The sequence below is a fragment of the Acipenser ruthenus genome, unplaced genomic scaffold (genome assembly GCF_902713425.1).
Source record: "Acipenser ruthenus unplaced genomic scaffold, fAciRut3.2 maternal haplotype, whole genome shotgun sequence".
NCBI classification, from domain to species: Eukaryota; Metazoa; Chordata; class Actinopteri; order Acipenseriformes; family Acipenseridae; genus Acipenser; species Acipenser ruthenus.
Window position 1 is genome coordinate 32,501 of NW_026708317.1, and position 9,075 is coordinate 41,575.

Sequence of the window (9,075 nt, forward strand, 5' to 3'; positions counted from 1 at the left end):
AAGAGAGTCGGGTTCAGATCCCCGAATCCGGAGCGGCGGGTGTGCGGCCTGGTGCGCATCCCTCAATTTGTCAATGGAGAATGTCAGAGGGAAGATTAACCATCTTCTTTGCACTCTTTCTAGAGCAGCAATATCCTTTTTGTAACAAGGTGACCAGAACTGAACACAGTATTCTAGGTGAGGTCTTACTAATGCATTGTAAAGTTTTAACATTACTTCCCTTGATTTAAAATCAACACACCTCACAATATATCCGAGCATCTTGTTGGCCTTTTTTATTGCTTCCTCACATTGTCTCGATGAAGACATTTCTGAGTCAACATAAACTCCTAGGTCTTTTTCATAGATCCCTTCTTCAATTTCAGTATCTCCCATATGATATTTATAATGCCCATTTGTATTGCCTGTGTGCAATACGTTACACTTCTCTCTATTAAAATGTAATTTGCCACGTGTCTGCCAAGTTCTGAATGCTGTCTAGATCATTTTGAATGACCTTTGCTGCTACAACAGTGTTTGCCGCCACTCCTATTTTTGTGTCGTCTGCAAATTTAACAAGCTTGCTTACTATACCAGAATCTAAATCATGAATGTAGATTAGGAATAGCAGAGGACCTAATAGTGATCCCTGAGGTACACCCCTGGCTACCTCACTACATTTTGAGGTTTCTCCTCTATTTAGTACTTTCTGTTTTCTACATGTTAACCACTCCCTAATCCATGTGCATGCATTTCCTTGAATCCCTACTGCATTCAGTTTGAGAATTAATGTTGAAAGGGAGGGAAGATCTTCTCCACATTCTTTTGAATGACAAATGTTCGTTTTGAAAAGTAAATGTTGAAAGGCCGGGAAGATCTTCTCCACAGAAGATCCTCCCAGCCTTTCAACTTTTTTTCAGAAAAAATACAATTAAAAAAGGCATCAGTGTTTAATTTCCAGATGATTTTAAACTTGCAGCACATTTCAAACGACTATCGGAACATTATTTCTTTAAAACAAATGTGGATATTATTTATTTTTCAATAAAGGATTTTAAGATTTTTTTCTCAAAGAGTTTCCCAGTTTTCAATCATTTGAAACATGTACTGTCTTCCAAATGCCTGTTCCTAACGAATTGGCTATTCTCCTTGCTTGACACATTCCTATTTTTATGAAATGTAGCAGTTGCATGAGAGGCAGAGCTGCAGCATCTGCCCAGCTAGGAGCTGCCTTGCTGTGCCAAGTTATGCGCTCCATACCCTTGCTGTGCGGATCTTTGTTGTATTTAAAATGACATTTTTACGCAGAGGAGCAGGGTACAGACAAAGGGAGCAGGGGACAGTTCAAAGGGAGCAGAGGGCAGGGTAGATTAAACAGCTTTGTATGTAGATTAAACATATTTATACTGGGGCAGTACACAATAGCCGGGATCCCTGAACTAGCCAATGTTGGAACTTAGTGTGACAATACTGGAATATGACCAGAGTCAGAATAGTGCTACATGACCATAGTCAGAATTGAGTTACATGACAAGAGTCAGAATACTGCTACATGAACAGAGTCAGAATTGAGTTATATGACCACAGCCAGAATCGAAGTAAATGACCAGAGCTACAAAAAAAGCTTTACCTTCTTCTAAGGTATAAAGTCGGTCTCTGTCAACAAGTACAGGTGTTTATACACTGACACAGCCCCTGTGTAAATGAGATCAGGCCTTTATACACTGACACAGCATCTCTGTCAACAAATACAGGTGTTTATACACTGACACAGCATCTCTGTCAACAAATACAGGTGTTTATACACTGACACAGCATCTCTGTCAACAAATACAGGTGTTTATACACTGACACAGCATCTCTGTCAACAAATACAGGTGTTTATACACTGACACAGCATCTCTGTCAACAAATACAGGTGTTTATTTGTACGCCTTTGAACAAATGACAAACAGTATTGCACAGAAACGTCTGGGGTGGTTTAAAATTGACACAAAGCTGCATTTTATCACCAAATGGTCTCAAATTGTAGGTCTGATCACTGTGGACTAGAGCATTTTTGCAATATGTGTGGAACTTTCCTATTTATGGAGGTATGCAGCCTCAAAGCTAGCTGGTTTTTGCTGTGCAGTCAAATCAACTGTATTGAACAGAATGGTATATAACTGCCAGTTTACTAATAATGAAAGAAATCCCCCAAACAGGCAAAAGTGGGTTTAAATTGAAGATCACAACTTCTAGTTTACATTAAACCTGACTATGTGGCTAAGAAATGTGGAGATATTGAGAAACTGGGAGGAAACCATTGACATATTCAGCTATTTTTCTATAACTGCCAGTTTACTACTAATGAATGAAAAATACAAAAAATCACCAAAACAGCCAAAACTGGGCTCAAATTGAACATCTCATCCTCTAGACAGCTTTATTTCTGCAGCGGCAGAAATAAAGCTATCAAAGGTGACGATGCAGGTATGTACCCTATGTGTACTGACACACAGGAGAGCATAGGGGCCTCAGAAGAGCAGGCAATTAATATCGGCGGCTGTGTAGGGCAGGCTCGCTTCAAAAAATGGAAGGCTAATCGCGCTTGGCTAAAGGCTAATCCCAGCGGTTCAGTCATTTGCTCGGTTTGTTCAGCAATTCGTGATCTGGGAACCCATATAAAAGGACGACCTGGAATTGACCAGGCCTTTATGAATGGCACAACTGCAACATCAGCCAAAAAACTAAATGACAAAATAAGTGAACACGGTAAATGCAAGTCTCATATGAAATGTGAACACATAGCGCAAGCCAGACAAAAGCAGGCCATAGAGAAAGCTGCTGAAAACAGCACTGCAGTGATCGGAAAAAACGACGAGCATAATGATAACAGCCTACATGATTTGTAAAGAAAACGTTTAAGATGCATCCAAACATTTTGCAGCTACAGCAGCTTAATGGATTGGATACTGGGAACATGCTGCATTCCGACCATGCAGGTTGTAATATGCTCTCGTTTGTAGCAGACAAAATGGCTGCACAACTTGCAAAGTATGTAATTGATTATTATTATTATTATTTATTTCTTAGCAGACACCCTTATCCAGGGCAACTTACAATTGTTACAACATATCACATTATTTTTACATACAATTATATTATTTTAGGCAACTATTTTTTTAACATTGTGCCGCTAAAGTCGGGGACAGGTGCTGGCATTGCAGATGAGTTGCTTTCCAGCCTCAATCAGTATGGCATCACTGCAGACATACTTCGAGAGCGTCTGCTGGGTTTTGCAACTGATGGAGCAGCATCGATGCTGGGGAAATACAAAGGGGCAGCATCAATTCTGCGAGAACAGATCAACAACAATCTAATCGAGATTCACTGCATGAACCACAAACTGGAGCTTGCTGTTCATGACGCTGTTCGAACAGTAAAGGAAGCAAGTCATTTTCAGCTATTAATCGATTCACTGTATTCATTTTTTTCACTAAGTCCCAAGAACCAGAGGCAACTTGAAGCTGTGGCTGCTGAGCTCTGTGTACATATACACAAGGTTGGTCGAGTTTCTGACGTCCGTTGGCCGTCATCTTCCTGCACATCGGTGACTGCTTTATGGGAAAGTTACCCTGCCCTTGTTACATTTTTTAGAAATGGTTCAACAGACATCTCACGTTCTTCACAGGACAAAGCAGAATGTGGTGGTCTACTGGGGAAGATGACAAACTGGCTGTTTGTAATGGAAGTAGCAACAATGAAAGATGCACTCGAGACGCTAAAAGCGCTATCCCTGTTTCTTCAAAATAGGAATTCCACTGTCATCACTGTCAAGCCGGAGATTGATGTTGCATTAAAAGCTCTACGTGCTATGAAGGACAGAGATTGAATAAATACCAGCACAATGAACAACGAGTTCTCAAGAGCCGGTGCATTTAAAGGGGTTCCAATCACACAGCCATCTGACGCTCAACAAATGAAATACAGAGGTTTCCGCACGCAGTTCATACAAGCTTTATTTGACAACATCGAAAGAAGATTTGATGATAAAGGGGTCCTGGAGGAGGCAGCCGTACTCAACCCCACATCATGGCCTGTAGAAGAGGATGCAAGAATTTTGTTTGGGGACGATAAAGTTATGAATCTGTGCAAAACTTTAAAATTCAACGTTTCACGACCTCTAACTATAAAGGAATTCAGAGAGCACAAAGATACTCAGCGCATGGGGGATAACCTGAACAAACTGGTAACCACAGTAGGTGTAATTCCTGTGGTCCACTGCTGAATGTGAACGTGGCTTTAGTGTGATGAACCTTATTCTGACCGACCAGAGAAGCCGAATGCATGTAAGCACACTGAACAGCATGCTGTTTGTTTCAATTAACGGCCCCAACATTGACACTTTCCAAGCTGAGAAATATGCAGAGTTTAAAGGATTAAAGAGGGACACCCACTCTGCAGAGGACAAACCAACAGGAAAGAAAAGAAACGAGAAAACGATTGCCCACCATACCAAACTGTTTTCTTAGACCGATCCAGCCACATCTTGGTGATATCGGTGAGTTTAAAACATTTAACTTATCTTACTTATGTTAATTAAAATGTAAAACGAAAATGAAAAATGATATATAAATAAATGGTGTGCATTTACAACTTCATGTCACCAGGAGTCTCCAAATCAGTTAATGTTTGTTACTGGAAATATAGTAGCTGTGTGAAATATTAACCCTTTGCAGTTCATTTATTAAGTGCGTGTCAGGTCCAATTTATTTTCACACACGCAGTTTATTTTAGACGCGCTGTTTAAAAGTATTTTTTTTCACAGTAAAACAGGTTTAAAAGACACTTCAAAACAACAGGACACTCAGTACTGCATCTCCAGCAAACACCTCAGTAATGCGATCCAAGTCATTATTTTATTACTATAACATCTCAAAAAGCTCTGCAAATGTCTGTGATATTCTCTGAGCGCTGGATGCGGAAGCAGCTATCTTGTTTGTGTATGTCCGTGTTATCTATGTAGTGTCGGGTCTATCAGTATTCATGAGATACACCCACTATTTTTTTTTTTTCCCGGCTTCTCTCGGCTCCTATCGGTCTCACTCGGCCATTGAATAGTTTTCTCGGCTTTTTCCGGAGAAAAAAGACTAGAGACCTGTTTTTTGTGTCTTTTTGATGATGTCGGACAGGGTCCGACATTGGACCGGAAAGGGAAAATTGCGATGTCAGACCAGGTCCGACATAGGACCGCAAAGGGTTAAGGTAATCCAATCAGAAATGCTAATGACATATTTCAGGTATATAAAGGCTTAAGTTCTTAGTGTATCCACCTGAGGCAATCGTGGCCAGTAGTCGTGCGCAAAATTATACAAATCGAGCAAAAACTTCACAGAAAAAAAACTATATGAAAAGTGCATTCTTAAAGGCGGTGGCTAAGCTGAAAATTAGTGGTTCCCATTAGTGTATGTGTTTTAAAAACATTTAGAACGTCCCTCATACAATGAATTCAGGTATGAATGACAGCCTTTAGTAGACTCAATTCAATATCCATCCACATTATTGTATTTTAGCACCATTGCAGTCACGATTACAATTACAGTTATAAGGTTTAATTACAAACATCATGAAATAATGAGAGTAATTATTCCCAGTGTCACTCCTGGAGGTTGGCCAGACGTCTCTGTGAAAGCTTTTGTATCTTGCTCTTCTCGTTGAATATCTTCACTTTGACAGTTGTCCAATCATGCCTTATATTTGAGTGCTGGAACAAAAAATCCTCCATCTCTTTTTTACCTATAATACAAAATGGAGTGAGGTAACCAGTGGTGTACCACAGGGATCAGTATTAGGCCCTCTGGTATTCCTAATCTACATTAATGATTTAGATTCTGGTATAGTAAGCAAACGTGTTAAATTTGCAGACGACACAAAAATAGGAGGAGTGGCAAACAATGTTGCAGCAGCAAAGGTCATTCAAAATGATCTAGACAGCATTCAGAACTGGGCAGACACATGGCAAATGACATTTAATAGAGAAAAGTGTAAAGTTTTGCATGCAGGCAATAAAAATGTGCATTATAAATATCATATGGGAGATACTGAAATTGAAGAAGGGAACTATGAAAAAGACCTAGGAGTTTATGTTGACTCAGAAAGCTATAAAAAAGGCCAACAAGATGCTCGGATATATTGTGAGAAGTGTTGAATTTAAATCAAGGGTAGTAATGTTAAAACTTTACAATGCATTAGTAAGACCTCACCTAGAATATTGTGTTCAGTTCTGGTCACCTCGTTACAAAAAGGATATTGCTGCTCTAGAAAGAGTACAAAGAATAGCAACCAGAATTATCCTGGGTTTAAAAGGCATGTCGTATGCAGACAGGCTAAAAGAATTGAATCTATTCAGTCTTGAACAAAGAAGACTACGCGGCGATCTGATTCAAACATTCAAAATCCTAAAAGATATAGACAATGTCGACCCAGGGGACTTTTTTGACCTGAAAAAAGAAACAAGGACCAGGGGTCACACATGGAGATTAGATAAAGGGGCATTCAGAACAGAAAATAGGAGGCACTTTTTTACACAGAGAATTGTGAGGGTCTGGAACCAACTCCCCAGTAATGTTGTTGAAGCTGACACCCTGGGATCCTTTAAGAAGCTGCTTGATGAGATTTTGTGATCAATAAGCTACTAACAATCAAACGAGCAAGATGGGCTGAATGGCCTCCTCTCGTTTGTAAACTTTCTTATGTTCTTATGTTTTTATATTAATATAGGTTAATCTATTGAAATACATGGATAGACCTAAAGAATACTACTGTGCGTCATAGAAAAAAAATCTTGTAATACCCAAATGGTAATATTTTCGCTGGGCTCTGAACGATGGTATTATCACTTCAACACATCAGCTTGAGCTCAAAGTGTGGCTTGTGCAGAGCTGGCATTTCAGTCTATCCACCACGCAGACCCGAAAGGGAAGACACATATTGTTCAGACTCAAATCCATATATTACAATAAACAATAGCTGGTTTAGTGTGTATTACCAGGGGTAATACCATCTGAATGGTTCCTGTCCCCAAAACTCTCTCCCCAAAACCTCTCTATGGTATTATTCCCTGGTAGTACACACTGAACCAGCCATTATTCCAGTTGTTAAATGATACAATAATTAACATTTTATATAAAAAAAAAAAAAAAAACAACAAACAAAAACACAATAACATTTACAGACTAGCCATAATCCCTGGACTGTTCCATTATACAAAGGTGTTTGCTTTACATAAAAAAGTAGCCGCATGTAAGAAACAGGGCATATTTATGATGGTCTTTACACAAATACAGTTTGCACCATATACAGTATATCTGTGTATTTACAAGTAGTCTCAGGCCGATTGGTTTGGTGCAAATTCTGGGGTGAATCAGTTTGTTTTGGATGTTTCATTTATGCCTGCAAATGAACTGAACCGTACTTCAGCATGCACCAAACGACCATTTGTGAAAGGGCTTTTAACCCTTTGCGGTCCATTGTCGGACTGGGTCCGACATTGCAATTATTCCTCACAGGTCCTTTGTCGGACTGGGTCCGACATCATTATAGCAACGCAATAAACGGGTGTTTAGTCGTTTTTTCTCCGGAAAAAGCCGAGAAAACCATTCAATTGCCGAGTGGTAGCGACAGGAGCCGAGACAAGTCGGAAAAAAAAAAAAAAAAAAAAAAAAGGCGTATTTCATGAATAGTCATACATGGTATCAGGTATCAGATAATGGGCGTCCATAATAAACAAGCTGGCTAAGTGCGTCAGCGCACTGAGACTATCATGGACATTTGCAGAGCTTTTTTCAGATGTTATAGTAATAAAATAATGACTTTGATCGCATTATTGAGGAGTTTGGTGATAAAACGAGTGATCTGGAGATGATCGATCGGTATGTACGACTATTATTATTATTATTATTTATTTCTTACACAGCTGAACGCTATAGCAAACAAAAGGCTGGGGAGGGGCTGGAGATGCCTAGTGTGTGCTTTGTTGATATGCAGGGCCATTTAAACCCGTTTGACTGTGAAAAAAATACTTTTAAACAGCGCGTATAAAATTAACTGCGCGTGTGAAAATTAATTATTCCTGGCGTGCCTGACGCGCGATTAATAAATGGACCGCAAAGGGTTAAAAGACTCAAAAGTACTGTATGCCTAAATTATTGTTTGTTACTAGCAATATTAACACATTGTTTTCTTCACAAAAAAAGGATGTAAATCCCATTTTGATGCAAATACCTTGATAAATCTGACTGAAGGCAAAGATACTGGTACCCAATAAAGTACAGGTGTGTGGATTTGTGTTAATCTGCATATTTGAAAACCAGTTGAATATTTTATATAAAAAATTACACTGCAATATAATTATATGATAATCGTGGTATTTTTTCTGATAGTTATCATACCATGAGAATTTCTTAGCATCCCACCTCTACATCTGACCCTATGTCACACCTACGTCAAACTTATCCAATTGTCAGGAAAATTCATATGGATACCCAAACACCCCACCCCCAATAAAGAAACTAAAAATATAGTAAAATGCCAAAGGATTATGCTATTGGGGGCGGGGAGTGTTTACTTTGAACGGACTCAGACAGAATGTATAGAAAACTAAATATTCAATATATGTATGGCACCATTACAATCATTACAATCTCACCTGGCATTTGTTTTCTGCTTTCACCTTGTAAGGCTTGAAATAGATAAGCACTTGGTCTTCATCTACTTTGGCCCATCTTGTATACTTTCATCCTGCACAAGATAACAAATACAATTATGAAGTTACTTCATCAGTGGCGGACTGTAGCAAGATTGATTGATGTAGCAATCTCTGTGTCCTCCAGTTTGAAAGATCCACTTGCACACAATAGTGGGCTATATAACTTGATTTCATTAGTATGCTTAGCAATCCCCGGAACAATGAGACCACATAGAAAAAACAATACTTTAATCTGCATTTTCATCATATAACTCTATACATTAAATTAATTTATGAAGTTAATATTTTTTATATATAAATGTATGAAAAATAAATTTGGTTCAAGTACATGTATTGGGGGTTGTTTT